The sequence below is a fragment of the Motacilla alba genome, chromosome 2 (assembly GCF_015832195.1).
Source record: "Motacilla alba alba isolate MOTALB_02 chromosome 2, Motacilla_alba_V1.0_pri, whole genome shotgun sequence".
Classification (NCBI taxonomy): domain Eukaryota; kingdom Metazoa; phylum Chordata; class Aves; order Passeriformes; family Motacillidae; genus Motacilla; species Motacilla alba.
The window spans coordinates 68289763-68307299 of record NC_052017.1 but is presented as its reverse complement, the minus strand read 5'-3'; the positions used below and the strand labels follow the sequence as shown (position 1 = coordinate 68307299).

The 17537-nt window shown below is 40.7% G+C and overlaps 1 long non-coding RNA gene across 2 annotated transcripts; it reads left to right on the top strand.

Moving 5' to 3' along the window:
• Positions 1-204: 204 nt before the first annotated feature.
• LOC119696911 lies at positions 205-17289 on the top strand. Of its 2 annotated transcripts, none has more exons than XR_005255687.1 (3): positions 205-6795; positions 9787-10103; positions 10845-17289. It is a non-coding gene; the product is annotated as an uncharacterized LOC119696911 (long non-coding RNA). The 2 variants fall into 2 exon arrangements; XR_005255686.1 differs by having other exon boundaries at positions 9787-11643; positions 12226-17289.
• The last annotated feature ends 248 nt before the right edge of the window (positions 17290-17537 follow it).

Sequence of the window (17537 nt, the reverse complement as noted above, 5' to 3'; positions counted from 1 at the left end):
GCGAGAGCCGCGGGGCCGCGCTGCCAGGAACCACCTCCCGCCGCCGCCGCCGCCACCGCCCCACGCGCGGTGCGGCCCCCGCGGGCCGCCCTGGGGCTTGTAGTCCGCGCCGCCGCGCCGCGCCGCCGCCGCCCGCCCCAAGGAACTACGCGTCCCAGCGACCCCCGCGCCGCAGACCTGCCCCACCTGCCGCGGCCGGCGGCGCCCGGCGGGCGTTCCGGGGAGGATGAATAAGCGCTGGCCGCGGCGGCTCTGGCTGCGGTCGCTCCTCGGCGCGGATCGCCCGCCGCCAGTGCGCCCAGGAAGGGCAGGGCTGCGGCATGCGGTGCGGGAGCGGGCAGGTGCTGCCCGCCAGCCTCTGCCATCCCGAAACCCGTTTGGTTCCGGCTATGAAAGGACTCTGGCAGGAGGCACCAGGCCTTGGGCACCGGGGGCTGCTGCCGCAGCTGCCCGCTCCCAGCCCGTGCCGCTCCGGTGTGCCGCTGCCCACCCGTGAAGCTGAGCCTCGCCCGGCCGCCTGTGCCCTGTAAGGGCACCTACGGTGGCTCCTGCTCTGTCATCCCAACCACGCTGCGGGCAAGATGGGATCGCAGGTAGACAAAGGACATTCGTGTTCTTAACTCAAACAGATGGACACACAAGAGAGAGTAAATAATTTGAAGCAAACATCGCAAGATCATAGTGACTGAGATGGGGAGACACCTCTGGAGGCTGCCTGCTCCAACCATCTTCCTCGAGCAGGGAAAGACGCTTTTTGCTGAGCCGTGGCAGGCGTGGCTTCAAAGCCATGCTCACTACTTCCACCCTCATGCTTTGCTCCCTAACGCACAGCTAAGCGTGACATGATAGAGTCACATCCCCCTACCCATGGGGATGTGTTTTTTCGAGGTGTGGTGATGGGGGTCTGGTGGAAATTTTATCCCAAGAATTAATTTGATAGGGGATACACAGGGTTCAAATATGCAGGGACAGGATACTACTGGATAAGGTCTCTCCCAATTAACCAGTGCAGTAACACTACCTAAAAAACCTGAAATCCTTAGTGGCTCAAGTGTAAGACAAAGGAGGATGCTGCTGTGTGGCCGTCATCAGATTCCCTGTACATTTATACCTGTGTCAGTGGTAGATGTTTGTAAAAAGTGAAGATGTCATGTTTTTGGGCACACCTTGGTAGGACTGGGCAGGTCAGGGGTGTCTGCAGTCCAGCACAGTCCAGTGAAAGGGTGAAAGATGGAGAACATGGTAAAGCCAATAGGCTGCCAGGCCAGGTATGAAATAAGGGATTGATGAACTCTAATGGATAGATTAGTGATAGGGGAGTCTTACCTAGTGTCAGTGGTTGCCAATACAAGCAAACTCCAAGGGAACAATTTCACAACCTCCAGTTGCAATCAAACATTGGCATTCTCATGCTGCCCTTGACAGCACCTCTGTTCCCCTTTCCTTAGGCAACCTTTGACACCTGTCTGACCCAAGACCAAACTAATTCAGAGAATGAGCCCTGTAGAAAGCTGAAGAATCACAAACCCATTCCCTGTGGGGTCAGACCAGTGCACACAGAGACAGGGATCAGGGCCAGCCTGATCAAGAACTGATGCTGTTCCCACAGAAGCCAATGGCACGCCTGAAAGCCAGCAGAAGTTGAGTTTGGGTACATAAAAAGATGGAAAACCATTTCTGAATTTCTCCTTCCCTGAGGCTCCACAGAGTTTGGGGGCTGTATCGTGTCATCATCAGCCTCAAAAACATCAGAGCAGTCTCTGTAAAGCCAGGAAGAATAGCCATCAGATTTAATGTGTTGCCCCTTCTCCCTCCCTACTGCTGAAAAGCACAGCAGTGAGCTTTATCTCAGATATCGGCTTTAATATTTCATTGGCAAAGCTCTCCAAGATGTAATTTACTTTATTCTCATGCCACACAAAATATGAATGGGGTCCAAACAGTATGAATCACAGCTTACCATAATAACTGCTAAACACATTGTATCCCCAAAGTGAAAGTTGTCAAAGACTCTGGCAAGAAGGATAAAAAGTAAAAATATCCATAATAACTGCAGGGATCTGTGTTGTGCTGGTCCAGGATAACTGGGAGACATTGTGGTCAATTTTCTGGAAGCCTGGGTTTGTCAGTTTACTTCCCCATAACTCAGTTCCTTTATCTGAAAAACTTGAATAACAATATTTCTGACGTTTTTTCAAAGAGCCCTGGAAAAGTACTGTGCATGGGGAGTTAATATGAAATTATTATATTAGGCAATACAGATGCAAGTAATACAAGTATATCTAACTTAGTATCTGACATTTTTCTAAATAGGAAGTGTTAAACATCCTCATTCTTCTGTATGGGAAGGGTGATCCTCTGTTTTAGTTTCAAGTTTTGTGACTCTCTTCAGGATGCTTACTTCAGCCTGTACTGTTTTCCCATATTAAACTTTTATTGCATGCATGCAGTGTTCTTCAGTGAAAGAACAAAAATTAGAGTGGAAGAATATAACATACCAAAATTGAAAAGCAGTGAGAGGAAATCCACTTCTTTCGTAAACCTTGTGTATAGTATATCCTTTGCCTCTCCACAGATCTACAAGGGGGAATCCTGATACTGTTGCCAGACCTGCCTCTCTTACCCAGTTATTCCAAAAAGTGATTGTTTTAGTTCTTCAGACAATTGTTTAATAAAATACCGCAGAATGCATTTATGGGGGCAGGTCTTCTGTAAGCCTAAATCCTCATAACGTGTTTATTCATTGTCACTTCTCAAGATTCATTGTTACTTCTCTTATTCCTTGGGCTTAGTATCTGCATGGTTCTTACTATTTTGAAAGTTCATTCTAAAAAGCAAGCTATCCTGAGATGACTGGACTGAATAAATGATCTCAGAAACCAGCAAAAAGCTCTGTCTGAATCTCATAGTCTTCAGTCAGTATCCCTGAAAAGAGATCACTTTAGCATTGCCTGTAATCCCACAAATCCAGGGATTTTCCTACTTCTTTGTGATATGAGGATCATAAGTAGAGTAATCCCCACTTCTTGACTTCACACACAAATTATCTGGCAATGTCAAGTCTTCAACAGCAGTGACCGTTTTCTAGGCAATTGCCTGAAAACTACAACCAACCAAACTGATAATGAAACTGAACCTTCTTAAAAATTCGATAAAACTTCTGCTTTGACTGTATGTTGAGCTTACTATGTTAAGTAAGTAAATACTCTCTGCTTCTTATCTTCTGATCTCACTTTCTCTAAACCCTAAGGTCTCATGCAGCCATAGGCAGAAGGCATGTCAGCTATCTGTGATCTGTCAGGAACTGATAAGACCTGGGCTGGGTTCCTGGGAAGCAGCGTCACAACTTAGTTCTCAGAGGTGGCAAGAAGGGAGATAAAAAGGATGGTTGGTCAGAAATAGCCAGTGAGATGGTTTTCCTCTGAAACAAGAATTTTATAGAAAAGAACTGTTTCATCAGAAATAAATAGCAAAACTTTAACATTCATAAATAGCACTGGGTTTGTTTTCTAACTGTGCTGAGAGGGAGATCAATGGTAGGGAAAGATCTTGGAGGACTCAAGCCCTTCCTTTTATTATCTCTACTTGGTAATAAACATTGCCGAAGCATTTCAAAAGCTGTTTTCTCTGGATAGAAGAGATAACACCTTGATTTGCTGCCATGTAGCCTCAGACCAAAGTTCATTAATCGTTTGATAAATTCACTGTCTTAAGGCGAAATTTGGCTTTTGCTGTATCTCTGTGAATCTGCAATAGCTTCATCAAAATCAATGATTTTTGCAGCAAGCTTTAAGTCCTGAAAATGAGGGGAATTACCACTGTGGTTTACTTCAGTGAAAATCAGCCTTCAGGAAGCTGCTCTCAACAGGCAGAGTAGCTGGAAGAGTGTACTAGTACTCCTCTTGCTTCCCCTTTCCATTAATGGGTAATATCAGCAGCTTATAGAGTGTGTCAGGATATGAGGGCTGAGCCAGCAGATGAGGCCAAGGTGGCACAAAGAAGGACTTTGCAGAAGGCAGGGCTTAAAAAAAAAAAAAGGGGGAACCAACAATTCAGACAGAAGGAACAATGCCAGAGAATGGCTGCGAGAAGCATGTAGGATAATTTAGATGTAGGTTAGCTGCCATGGCAACCATGTACCAAATTACTCCACTTCTGTGTCTCTAAACCTACCAGCAGCTAATTTTGTTTGTATGTACTTCAGGCTTTAAAGCAAATTAAACCACCTTAAAATTCATGAGGGGTTGCAAATGATGTGCAGATACTGGAACTGCTGTGGGATGCTTGGTTTAAACATTTAGAAAATAGAGATAGAGAAAAGAATAGCCCTTGAAAATTCTGATTTCAGTAAGTGGCTAAAAAATACATAATTTATTTAACAGTCATAGCGGGCAGTTTTAACCTTGCATTTGTACTGCTTTGCCTTGACATGATTGGTATTTATCAGGTCAACCTGATACTTTTACCTCAAATGAGTTTATAAGAAAGAAAATGGTTTTAGCAGCAGCTCTGTTTATTTTTCACTGCAGGAAACTGCCATGTTATAGAAAGAAAAAGACATTTTCTTTTACTCCAGGATTCCTTGTAAAATCTTAGATCCCTAAGGAATAGAAACAAGGCTATCAAAGAGCATGCTGCAAGGCACATGCATATTATTAGTTACTAAGAATAGTCCATTGCTGAGTGTGAGTGAAAATATCCAAATGCATTCCCTTGATAAGTTAAGCATGTATTCCTCTCTCTGGGCACGCGTCAAAGTGTCCTCAAATGGAAAAATAATGTTATAATAGCCTAACCTCTGCTTCCAGGCCATGTACATACAATCCTAGAGAAACACAACAGAGCCTTCACAACACCTCAATGGAGGAGGCCCACAGACCATTATAGCCATTGGACTCCTCTTGCAGGGTCCATGGAAACTCTTCAGAGGAGAAAGAGGTCAGGTTTTTTGATCTTCCCACTGAAACTCAGTGAACATCATTGAGATTTTCAGCCATTAGTTGAGAGGCATTAGGGCTTGACCCCCCAAAATCAGCAGAAATCTTTGAATCAAGTGCAACAAAAAGCTGTGGTCAATGCCAGGAGATAATTCCCTGTCCCTCCATCATCACATGATACTCACTGTACAGTGTGGTATTCAGTAATCAGGGCCTGCCTCCAGGCAAAATGCTGGACAGAGATCTTTATTTTGATGGAATGTTCCCAATAGCCTCTCCTTAATAGGATTTGTCTTAAGATCTGCTTTTGAAAAATTGAAAACAATCTCAATTCTGTTTTGTTTTCTTGGCCAAAATTTGAGATAATAGCCCTTAAATACCACATATGAAAAACTAATACAAACAGTTATAAGACCACATTCTCCAAGAACATTTAGTTACCCTGTGAGGCCCTTGCACTGTTGCTTTTTTGGCTCACTCTTGGTACAAGAGTGTTTTCATGGAGCATTAAGTATTTGATTTTTCTTGCAGGGTTTCCACTTGATTTCACTATTTTAGCTGGTTGCAGCTATCTGTGTGAGAAGAGTTGCTCCAAAGTTGCTTCCAAGCTACATGGTTACCTAAAAATTCTGGCTTCAGTGCGTCTGTGATTCAGCATGTCCAGGACACTTCATTGTGCTGTCTGGGAGTGGTTTGTAGCACAGCTGGGAACAAGAGATGAGTGGGAAGCAGAGCACAGAGCATGTTTACAGCTAAGAAACGTGCTTCTTGGAGTGTGTAGGTGTAAACCCTCTAGATGTTCTTAGGTTAAGCAACAAACTCAGTGCCCCTTTCCTTCCTGCTTTCTGCAAGTTAAAGTTAAAAATGTGTTTTCTCTCCAAGTATATGGCCACCTGAGACACCCTGTATCAGTATGATTGCAGCTGCTCTCAGCAATGGTTAAATACCTTTGTGGATGTGAATCATGTCAAGCTCAGGAAGCAGTAACAATGCCAGGACTTCAAATTCTGCTGTTGGAAAAATCCCTGTTCTTCTATCATCATCCCCTGCTGAGCGCTGTGTCTCCTGAGGAAAGTATCCACTGCTGACAGACCGTCCCACTGATGCGACCCAGTTAAGTACAGATGGACACCTGATGCTGATATGTAAACCTGTGCTCCACTGCACATGGTGTAAATTCAGGGTCATTAAGCAAAAGATATTTTCAGATATTATAATATCCAATATGCCTTGTCTGGCATTACAGGCACAGTCATCAGTAAAGCTGTGTCACCGAAGCATTACTAGTCTGGAATGGCTACTGTTTGCTTTCAGGTTGGCAGTTCATTGGTCTTCTTTTCAATCAGTGCCTCCTTCCAAGAGAAAAACTCCTGGAACTGCTGATACTCTCTTCTCTGCTTACACTCTGCTCTCTAAGCCAATGTCTGTCTCTTTTTGCATCTACCAAACCCCTTGCAGTTGCAGGAGATATTGGTACATCTGTCTCTGAACTCTTCAGGTCTTACTGTCATGTTTATTGTGGTATTTTGGACTGTCATCAACCCTGTGCTAAAGCACCAGAACACCCAGTAATCTTCTAAACTGGTAAGGGTTAATTCAGGGTCTCCTTGTGGTCTCTTCTGAGGTTTTTTTGTTTGTTCTGGGGCTTTGGTCCTTTGTCTGGAACTTGAGACGTTGGTTCTCAGGTTGTGTACCTCCATGGTTTCACTTTCCTTTGTGACTCCAGGTTAGATGTAGTCTCTCGAACTGTTCCTTCGACATAAGGGTATAAGAGCAGCTGTTCTAGGCCATAGCAAAGATCCATCCAGCTCCATCTTCTCTCAGCAGTGGCAAGTAGTGGATACCTATGACAAACAGGGTGAGTACAGAAGGTTCCTTCCTCTTTTATATCTTCCAGTTTCTGGCAACCAGCAGGTCAAGTTTGTGAGCCAAGGGCACACCCAGTCCCTGGACTGAATGTTAAGCTGGTGTTTTTGTGGTGACATTTACTGTGACTGCAAGAGCTCTTTCTTGAGTGACAACTGATTATTCAGAAGCAGTTAATTGAGCTGCATTTATTAGGGCTGTATTTTTCTCATATGCACTCTTTTGTATTTATCAGCATTGTATTTTTGTGCCATTTTACTACCCAGTCAGTTGATAATGTGAGATCCCTGTGTTACTTTCTCAGGCAGATTTCAGTTTTGACTGTTGGAAACAGCTTTGTATCATTAGCCACTTTGGCTATCCACCATCTTTTTCCAGCCCATTTGTGGATGTGTTGGACAATGCAGGATCTGTCTTGATCTCCTGTGCTTGCCTTTTTGAAAATTCCTTTAACTGATGATCAGAAGCTCCCACCTTTATTTTTCATCCTCTAATCCATTACTAATTCACAAAATGATCTTCCTTCAAATGAAGGCTTTTTAATGAGCCTTCTGAGGTTTGGGGAATCCTCTGAAAAAAATTTCTGAAAAATGCTATTACACAAATGCTGGGGGAAATTGGAGTGCTGGAAAGCAAGAATATGTATTTGCCTTTGGGACCAGAAAGGTTTCAGTCTTCTTATATTTAAACTTCCCCTTAACCTGAGAAAATGGTGTAGTCTTCCAGAGCACTACTTGTGAAAAGGCAGCATATTTCCACTGAATCCATCTGGCAATGCTGATAACATGGGCTGAATGTTCAGCTTATTAGTAGAATTACAAAGGTGGTTTTTTTTCATTTACTAATTTCTTTGAACCCAGTTTTGTAAGCAAGAATACTTTTGTGTCTTCATAGTGAACAATTGTACTCTGTTCAGAAGGAGTCAAACCCACTGGAAGGGAATGCCATACTCAAACTCCAGTTAGACTTGGGTGGGGTTAATGCAAGTTTATACTGAAGTCCATGAAGACACAGCCAGGGTTTGCATTTTTACTGCCTGGCAGGAACAGCTTATGCTGCCAGTGAAGTCAGAGTAGCTTAGTCACTGATTTCAGTAGGAAAAGGAGCACCATTTGTCATACAAGATACACTTGACCTATCTTTTTGTAAATAGTGAAAGAAGACGTTTCAGGAAATTTCACAGTGTCTTTTTTCATTTGATTATTATTCCACCTGCTTTGATGGTGACTTTATTTGTCATCTGTCAGAAAATGAAACTTAATATCCGAATAGAGCTATAATGCATGTACATGGGCTTGTATTTAGGAGTGGTGCCAACACTGAGTAATTTTAATATATCATATGGTTGATAATATCTGAACAATATTCTACAATAAGTCACTATAGAAATGAAGGTAGGTTTCCTGTGTGGCTTACAATATTATACTAAAATACAAAAGAAACCTGACTGGGTTTCAGTTATGAAATAATAGATACTGAGCCATTTTCAGATTTGCTCCATATTGCCAAAGGGTTTAAACAGGTGTGTTTCACAAAGTTTGCGAAACAAAAGCTCACCTCAAAGTAAATCAACATTAGGAAGCAAAACCAGTGCTGAGTGATAGTGCTTAAAAACTGAGAAACAAGAGTGGTTTTAAACAGCAACTGAAAAGATGCTTTGATGTTTTTAAAGCACTCCCCTATAGTCTAAAATAATTTTAGAGTTTTCTGTGATTATGTCCAAGGCACTGCTTCTTATATCAGGCTAGTTCTGTAGTTTGGATTATGCCCGTCAAATATTCACTTTTTTATTGTAATATGAGCACGTCAGCAATTTTTGAAGATTAAAAAAACATGCTTATGAACCTAACTGCTAAAACCCACTATTTTTTATCTAGAGCATGTGTGCTAATGGGAGAAAAGTGCAATAAACCTAAAAGCCTTGTTAACTTCACTTGACCAGCAGTTATGCTTATGGTTTGTAGAAACAGGCAAACTCCTTCGCAGTGAATGAAAGGGTAGGCCAAATATTGTTTGCTGAATTCAAGTGACATCTGTAATCAACACCTTAACTTGATGACAGCTGAGAAAGCACCATTCCCTTGCACTGTGGGCTGAACACCTCCCATTGCCGCAGAACGACAGGTGGCCTCCCTCTGGAACACAAGGCTCAGCAGTAGCACAGGCAGGAGTATTTGGGTCAAAGACTGCTAGCAGAGGCAGAGGTGGATAATGTGACCTGAGGAGAAATTAAGAAAATCTTAACAATTCTGTCTGATTTTACATAAGTCCCTAAAACCTTTAATTCATTTGAATTCACTGAAGGCAAATGGCTTCATGCCTTTAAGTGTACAGAAACCTTATGATAGCAGGGCTTGCATTGTGTAGCTCTCTGACATGACTTAGGAAGATAAGACATGAACAATGGGGAGTTATTAACATGAATAATTTTCCATGCAAATTGGAAGCACCGCAGAACAATGAGGTGGCTCTGGCTTAATGGCATCAGGTTTTCTGCAGAGTTGAGCATAAAATATCACAGTAGGAAAGAAATAATGGAGTCAAAAGCTGCTAGAATAAAACTGCTTTGAAAAATTACCTCAGGCAGGTGGACTACAAGATCCCTTTTCCTGGAAGTGTTTCCAGAGATTCGGTGCCCAGAAAATATGCCTGGGCATATAAAAAAACCCCACAGCTTTTCCAAACCTGAAGAAGTTTACAAATACAATGTATGAATCCAAACATCTTCACTAGATTCACCTTCATTCCACACCTTGGGGTCACCAATCAAATATGTTGTATCCTTCAATATAGGAAACAGAAAGCAACATGAGAAAGATAAGCAAGTTAACTTTTCTCCATGTCTCTTTGTGTGTTGTTGTATTGAGGAGAAAGGATGTAGGAAGGGGGAGGGCTGGTGGAAAATGAAAGCTACATGTTCCTTGGGGTAAATAGTTGCTGGTCTGATTGTCCCAAGACTATATCTCTGTTATATGTGATACAGGTCTCAGCTGAGCAGCAGAGCTGATGCTAGTCCGGGTGGCAATATCTTATGGTTGAAGCGGTATGGCAACATCTCTAGTTGAAACACCAGTCTCAAGAAGTTCAAGGGAAAAAGTGTTCTCACAAAAGATAACAGCTGTTCCACTCCCTGCCTGTTCTGTCCCGTCCTTGCTGAAGCCTCCTCCACTTACACGCACCTGACACCCGTGGGAGTGATCTGACTGAAGTGTTTCCATTTGACATTTTGGTGGACAGCCTATGGAGCATCAGGATGCTCTCTGAAACAAGCAGACCTCTTTTGATTTATTCATTCCAACAGTGGGTATAATTTTAGAGCACAAATGACAGGAAATAATTTTTTGCGCAGTTCATCAGGAAATAGAACAGGGCAAAGCACCAACTGTTGAGGAACAGGAGCTATGACATGCTGCCCATGCTGCATACTCAGTGCCTCTCTGACTGTAAAAGGAATTCAAAATATAATGTTCATAAAAAGGGTTGATTTTATTGAGTCAAATCAAACTATTGTATGACTGTGTGTTCAAAAACTGCCAATGTAGTTTAGGTTCTCTTGGAAACCAAAAGGTGACAATCAGCCAGCTCCAGTCCATCAAGTGCAACACTGACTGAAATCAGCAGAGCTGTATCACTTGCCCCTAAGTCTGAAAGGTTTCCAACAAATTGCTGACGTAGAAGAGATCACTCAGCCATTTCTAGTACTAGGGAAGGAGGGAGGGAGAGATGGAAGGAATTATACCCTTAGAACAAGATTGCTGTATGTCTGTGTTTGGGAAGTCTACACTGCTACTGCCTTTGTGAGCCTTTCTGTGGTTACAGGCAGGATTTCAGTCTCTGTGCACCTTCTGGTGCACTTGGCAGTCTGGCACCTTCAATGCATACTTGATTATCTACTGAAAGTCTTGATGCTAATTTTTAAAATTAAGAAGCTATTTTCCTCTGCCCATGTGAAATGAGAAAGTGTAAATTTGTTTGCATGTCAATTTCTGTTGCAGTAATGAATCATCACTCAATACAACAGCTTTTGTATTTTGTACACAGGTTTTCTGCCTATGTGGAAGAAAGAGTACCTTGTTTCTGCAGTCTGATAGCATAAATTCAGCCAGATCTCTAAAGTTTGTGATGGCTTCTTTCCTTCTTGAAACTTTTCTTCAGAGTATTATATTATGTCCCTTAATAGATTCTATGCAAACCCACCACTTTCAGAGCGGCCGAAATAAAATGTGACACAAAGGGAGTGCTCCTGTGTACATTGAGTCAAGGCATTAAAGTCCTTGCTTCCAAAGCCTGAACTTTTTCATGCAGAACTGAATCAAGTATCACCTCCTTTAGTTAGTCACCTAGCTGCACAGAGGTAAAATCAGGGGAAAATCCCTTCTTCAGCACAAGTGATGATGACAGCTGCTCCTACAGAAGGTGGAATTCTTCCATGGTGACTTCAGAAGAGTGTCATATTTAAAGTGGCCTTTGGCTCTTCTTGGCTTTAAACACAGATCTCTTTTTAGTGAGCCTTCAGTGATCCTCTTGTGATGTTCGTTTGGTGGCTGACCAGCGAGAAGGTTGCTATTTCAGCAAAAATGCAGGAGAAATGGTGACAGCTGCATGGGGCAGCAGCAAAATCAGAAGCACTACACTTCTTGAAAATGAAAGACAGGCTTTGAAGCTACTTCAAGATTAAGAAACAGAAGAAAACTATCCAGTTCCTGAGACCAGGATGCAGCCTTAGCTGCATCCAAACATCAGCTTGACTGGAGTCTCACCTCACAATCACACTCACTGGCACATTGGCAATGAAGCCTAGATGCACAGCCTTGTGAGGAGCTAATGTACACTCCAGCAGGTAATCTAAACTTAGACAAGGTGCATGTCCCTCCCTAGGACCTGAAATTTTACTCAGCAGTTGAAAAAACATCCAGGATGCTGTTTACTTGTAGGCCTGATACATGCTTTGCTTGCTTGTTGTGTGCCTATGACATTGAAGCTATTGTTCCATTATTTTGTGGCCCCCTGAGACACTCTTTTTATAATACAATAGTTCTGCCTTGCCTTGGCTGTCACAGTGCCTGTGACATGGAGGTGAGAAAACTGAGCTGATCTAGCACCTATACAAGTACATGGCCTTACTAGCTGTGCAATGTAACTCTCAGTCTCAAATTTTGTTACTTATGCATTTTTTCCATCACAGTTAATATTTTGAGTGGTTTCAATTGTCATCTAAAACATCAAAACCGCAAAGTGTCAGCCTAACTCTGCTTTCAACAAATCAACAGTATTTTTATTGACCTTGAGTTTGGGTGATGGCTGTGCACTATAAAGCATTTCATCTTGTATTGGGCCAAAAAGAACCTCCAAAAGAAGACCTGCTCCTGAAAGCATTTGGCTAATTAAATCTTTCTTTTTAATTCTGTCTCTGCTTCCCCAGAATATTTTAAACATTGGGAAAAGTATCTGACTATGAACATATCAGACAAATGGGGACAAAAACCTGGTTTAGAAATGTGGACAGGTCAACCATTGAAAGCAAGAACATCTGCAAAATCACGTAAGAATTAACTATCTGTCTACCAATTAAAATAAAATTTAACTTTTCTTATTCCTAGTGCTCATAGGAGCCTTTTCTAAAAGTCTCAACTCTTTTGGTGCCATACTTCAAGGACTTGTACAAAATTGCTTTTGACCTGCCATTTCTGAAACTTCATTCACCGACAACTTCTGGCACTTTGTCCTAATGCTGAAATCATCCTTTTAAAATTAATGATTGTACCATTATCCAACATCCTACACAGTCTTCTAGAGTTTCATGCCTGGTCATAGGGAGGGTGGTTAAGCACTCAAACAGGTGCCCAGAGAGATTGTGTGCAGCCAAAATCTAACTGGGCAAGGCCTGAGCAACCTGATCTATCTGTGACATGCTCCCTGGTTTGAGCAGGAGCTTGGACTACGTGACCTCCAGAGATTCCTTCCAACTTCAAGTAAGTCTTGGACTCAATGATTCTGCTTCTTTTTCCCATGTACCACCCACTGCTATGGGAGATCTCACACAAAAATGCAGCTATTGTAGTTCTCCCCTGCTAGCCTTGGCCTTTCACAATTGTTTTTCCCTAATAAATACCCTGCTTCAGTGTTTTCACATGGTGTCTAGCCATCAGTTTAAAGAAAACACAGACAGAACTTCAAGCCTTTCTTCCAAAATCCTTCAAGTTTAGTCTCAATGTTAGGTACCATCTTTTTCTTATCCAGCTTTTTGAAGCTACAAATTCGACCGTATCTAAACATTGTCGTTCCTTTTTACATCAAATCTCTTACACTCATCCCTCCCTTTCAGTAATGAAGGGCCCAAGATAGGGTTCCAGAGATGTGAGCTTTATATTAGTATTACATCTACTTCTGTACATCATTTTGTGGGAGTTATTTGGTTGGTTTTTTTCTGCACTTTTTGATGACTCACTTGAGATATTCTACAGTTTCACAGATTTTTTTTTCTGCTTTCCATTTGTTTTTTCTTTTATTAAAAGACTTAATCTTTTAATTGTCTTAATCAGACAATTTTGAAAAAGGTAATTTCTGAAAACTGAAATTAAGATGAACACCATGGTCTTAGCTCTCCTTCTAGTTCTCATGTCGTATCTTTACTATTGGATGACAGGAAGGGTGGTTGCAAAGATAGTGAATTTAAGATTCATAACACTTGGTGTTGTTTCCTGCATTTCAGTAAGTCCACAGTGCAGAGCTTCATATGAATTAGCAGTGCTTCAGTTGAAATACATGAAGACTTTGAGACATCTAATTCACATTTTGAAAGCAGAGTTCTTTATTTTAACCTACCTTTGGTATCTGTTTACCTATTGAAGACTAAAGGGTAAACATAACCTAAAGCTAAAGCTGCACCTCAGAAAAATGGGGATAACACTGTTTCCACCCTCTTAACCTTCTTCTGGGTATGACAATTTTAACCTCTTTCCAGCAAGGAATATATTTTAAAATATGTTTCCAAGGAATAACTGGATATTCACTCTTTTGAATAAGTGAAGAGATTAAAAAAAAAGCCCCCAAAATCACTCCAAACAACAAAACACCACCATCAGGTTGTACTGCTTCAGCTTTTAAAGGGCAGCCCTTTAAGAAATGCATCTTTTCCTATGCTGCAGCCTTTAAGAAGAGATTCCACTTTCTAAGAAAATCAGTGAGAGTAACTTCTGTAATTTCATCTTGGTCCTGTAAGTTAGGCTAGGAAATGCAGCTGAAACTAAAATCTTCCATGTAGTTTCTGTTTTCTGAGAGTATTTTTGAATATCAGGTGACATATGTGGGTGGGGGAACTTCAAGATTAGCTTTAATCAAATCTCAGCTTTTGCAGGAACTTCCCAAAGCCTTTCTCACCCTTTTCTCCTGACTGAAACATTTTGCTAGTTTTGGGTGCATTCCAATTAGAACCTAAAATATTTTATTACGGTTTGCTGTCTTGCGATGTTCCAAGTACTCCCAAGTTTCATTTCACCATTCAGATCTATCCCTTTAGCCTTCTATTGTGAAGCTAGCCCTAAAATATTACCTCTGTGTCTGAGATACAGACCACAATCAAACAAATCTGGTGATTTCCAGAAGACTTTTAGTCTGAATAAGGAAGATAAAAAATTGATCTTCCATCACAGGCAATGAAGACAGAATTAACAGGACTGAAGAAAACTGAACCATAGAGAATACAGCTTCTTGATACCATTTTGGAAATAAAAGATGAAAGGTAGTTTCCCTATCTCTCCCTATGAGAAATACCACTCATTCAGTTGTGGTCAGCAGAAGAACCTTCTAATACAAGAGTGTAGGTTCATAAAGTGAGAGTTGAAGAGTAAACAAATAATCCAGAACAAAGCAAATGCTTTTAACCATCTTTCTCGCATGGAAAAAAAAAAAAAAAGTTAATAAAAGAAAAAGGCAAATGTTAGTTAGAGCTGGAACTTGTGATCAGAAAGAACATACTTGGGATAAGAAATTTATTTCACACAAAAAAGGCCCAGCAGGAAAAACTATTAAAATGAGTCCTTACAGCTATTTAGTGTGTAATTTAATAGGTCTCTTTTCTGGCTGAGAACTTTTAGGATATCATAGAAGATGTACTAAATCATACCAGAAGTCATCAGTTTCTTTCCAGTGATAACTGGTTAAATACACTGTGATTTTCCTCCTCGCTTTAGCTTGCCTTCAAGTGCTCATGCCTTTTCTTTGGCTTTCTCCTTCTTCTCACCTCACAAGTATTAATTTTTTATCTGCTTTCCTCATTTAACATCTTGTCTTGCCATCATGATCCTTTCCTATTCCAGCTCCTGGTCTCTTTTGCAGACAAGCTTTTCTTGTCTGCCTGTTTCTCCTCCCAACAAAAATAACCTTGATTATATTCTATTCTTAATTCTGCTACTTCTACAGACTTTTTGCTCTCATTTCTGTTGGAATAAGATTCATTAGGAAGCAGATAAATACAATTTTTATCAATAAGGCAAAATGCCTAAAATTCACATACACATTGCCAATATTCACATACAGGATATTGACAGAAATGTGAGCAGCATATTTTTCTCCTTGAAATCAGTGCAATGGAAACAAAGCTTTTCCTGTTGATTTTAAAAATGTATTTTTTTCTGAACTCCATAAATTATTTCTAGTTGTTACTTTCCAACAGCTGTGTTATTTTCCCCTTTTTTTCACTAGGTACCATTATTACTTTGGGTTTGTTTTGATTAGTTTACATTGCATTGGTGAGGTTTTCATGCTGGGTGGAGTTTGTTTTTTTCCAAATAATCTACTCAGTTTTTCTTCCTTACCACATTTTCATTTCTTTCAAGTAATTCATCCTGCACTACCAGTGTTCTCCCTGAACTTACTAGAGCTATTTCTTGCAGGCTTGATACTTGAAACATGGAAGAACTTTATTTTAGAATTATTTTGTAACATGGTCTCTACTTAGCAAATGCACCTAACCCATGATTTTGGATACTCCAGGTATGTTGCACATGGCTCCTGTAAGCACACTGTCTAGAGCTGGCTTTTTTAATTACATCTCAGGCCTCCACCAGTTCAGTTCCTGTCAATTGAGTTCAACTAAACTGTTTTCATCATAGTCTCTAGTGGCTTCTTACCTGCAGTTTACAGTTCTAGCACTGCAGGTTTCCAGTTCTTGGTCTGCTGATTGTTCTTGGCACAACCACATAATTTCTGAAAATTTCACACTCATTGGCTTCAGGGTCTCCATTCTCTCCTGATTCTCCTCCACCCTCTATAACAGCTCACAAAGCTCTTTGGAGGTATCTTCATTTCACCTCAGCACTGCAAGGAGGATGGGGTGTTCTATCAAACCCTGGGTTTGGTTTCCTTCTCTTCTCCTGCCCCTTACCTCTGAATAATCACTTCCCTGGTTCACTTAACAGCTTCATACTCATCACTTACAGATCCACATTTCCACTCTAGCCATGAATCATTTTAGCCAGGCTAACAACTCAGCCTATCTTTCCCAACAGCTCACTCTGACTATATAATCATCAGTGGAAGCTTAATATGGTTAATTGCTCTCCCCCAATAATTGCTTTTCCTGGCTTTGACAACATAGTCTTGCACCTCACAAGTGTTTTAGCAAAGACAAACTTGCTACAGTAAGATATTTTATTTCATCTCATTTTTTTGAGACACCTCTTATACTTGCTTTTTTAAATCATGTGAGATTTAACCCAACCAGTTTTCTGTTTGTAGGACACATCACAGTCTAGACCCTCATCTAGTGACTGCATGTTTCCTATTGAAATGCTGAGTAGTAGAGGTCCTTTCAAATATCTTGTTACACCTGTCACATTTTGAGATCTACACCTTTGCTTTTTTCTTTTATCTTGCTGATGTGTGCCTTCATGTTTCCCTGTAAAACGCTCCATTACAACACATGTGAGTCCCAATTATGCTAACAGGGAAAAATTAAGTTCCATCTTCCTTACCAGACTGTGTTCCACTGTTATGCTTTTGGGTTACTCTTAGATTATAAGCTCCAAGATGAAAGAACCACCTTGACAGCAAAGGGGATTATGGTACCTAAATAAAAATAATATTTTTATAGAAATATATGCAAATTAATTACGTCTTGTCCTTGTATTATTGTATGGTTTTGTATAGAGTTCCTAAATACTATAATCCTTCTGTAAATTACACATTTTCCAAATAAAATTTACTTCTAAAGTACTCTAGGCACTTTGCAAATAACTGTGTATCAAGTTATTTAGTTTAATCTTATTTACTTGCTAGAGCAGATGCATCCCATATTTCACCACAGTCAAGTATAATGACTCCATAGAACATGTATGCTCAGTCTGGAAACTCTGGGAATCAATAAGCAATTAATAAATACAGTACAAATTAAGAGCTCTGATGAGCTCCCTAACACTTACACCTGAGCAGATTTATTTTAGAATACCTTTTTTTATAAATCAGCATCCAATGCATTGCAGGACAATGTCTAGATATGCCACTATTGGGATATGATATGAGTGCCAAGTGAAGAGACAATGCTGTTGCATAAGCAGAAAAATAAAAGCTTTTTGCATACAGGGATTTATATAAACAGTGAAGATTCTTGATCTATAAATGAAATTTTATAACAGCGTAATTGGAAAGAACTGTCACAGAGGAATATCCTAAAATTGCCAGAAAATAAAAATGTGAATTGGCAACTAAAGAACATTTATAAATATACCATGTAAC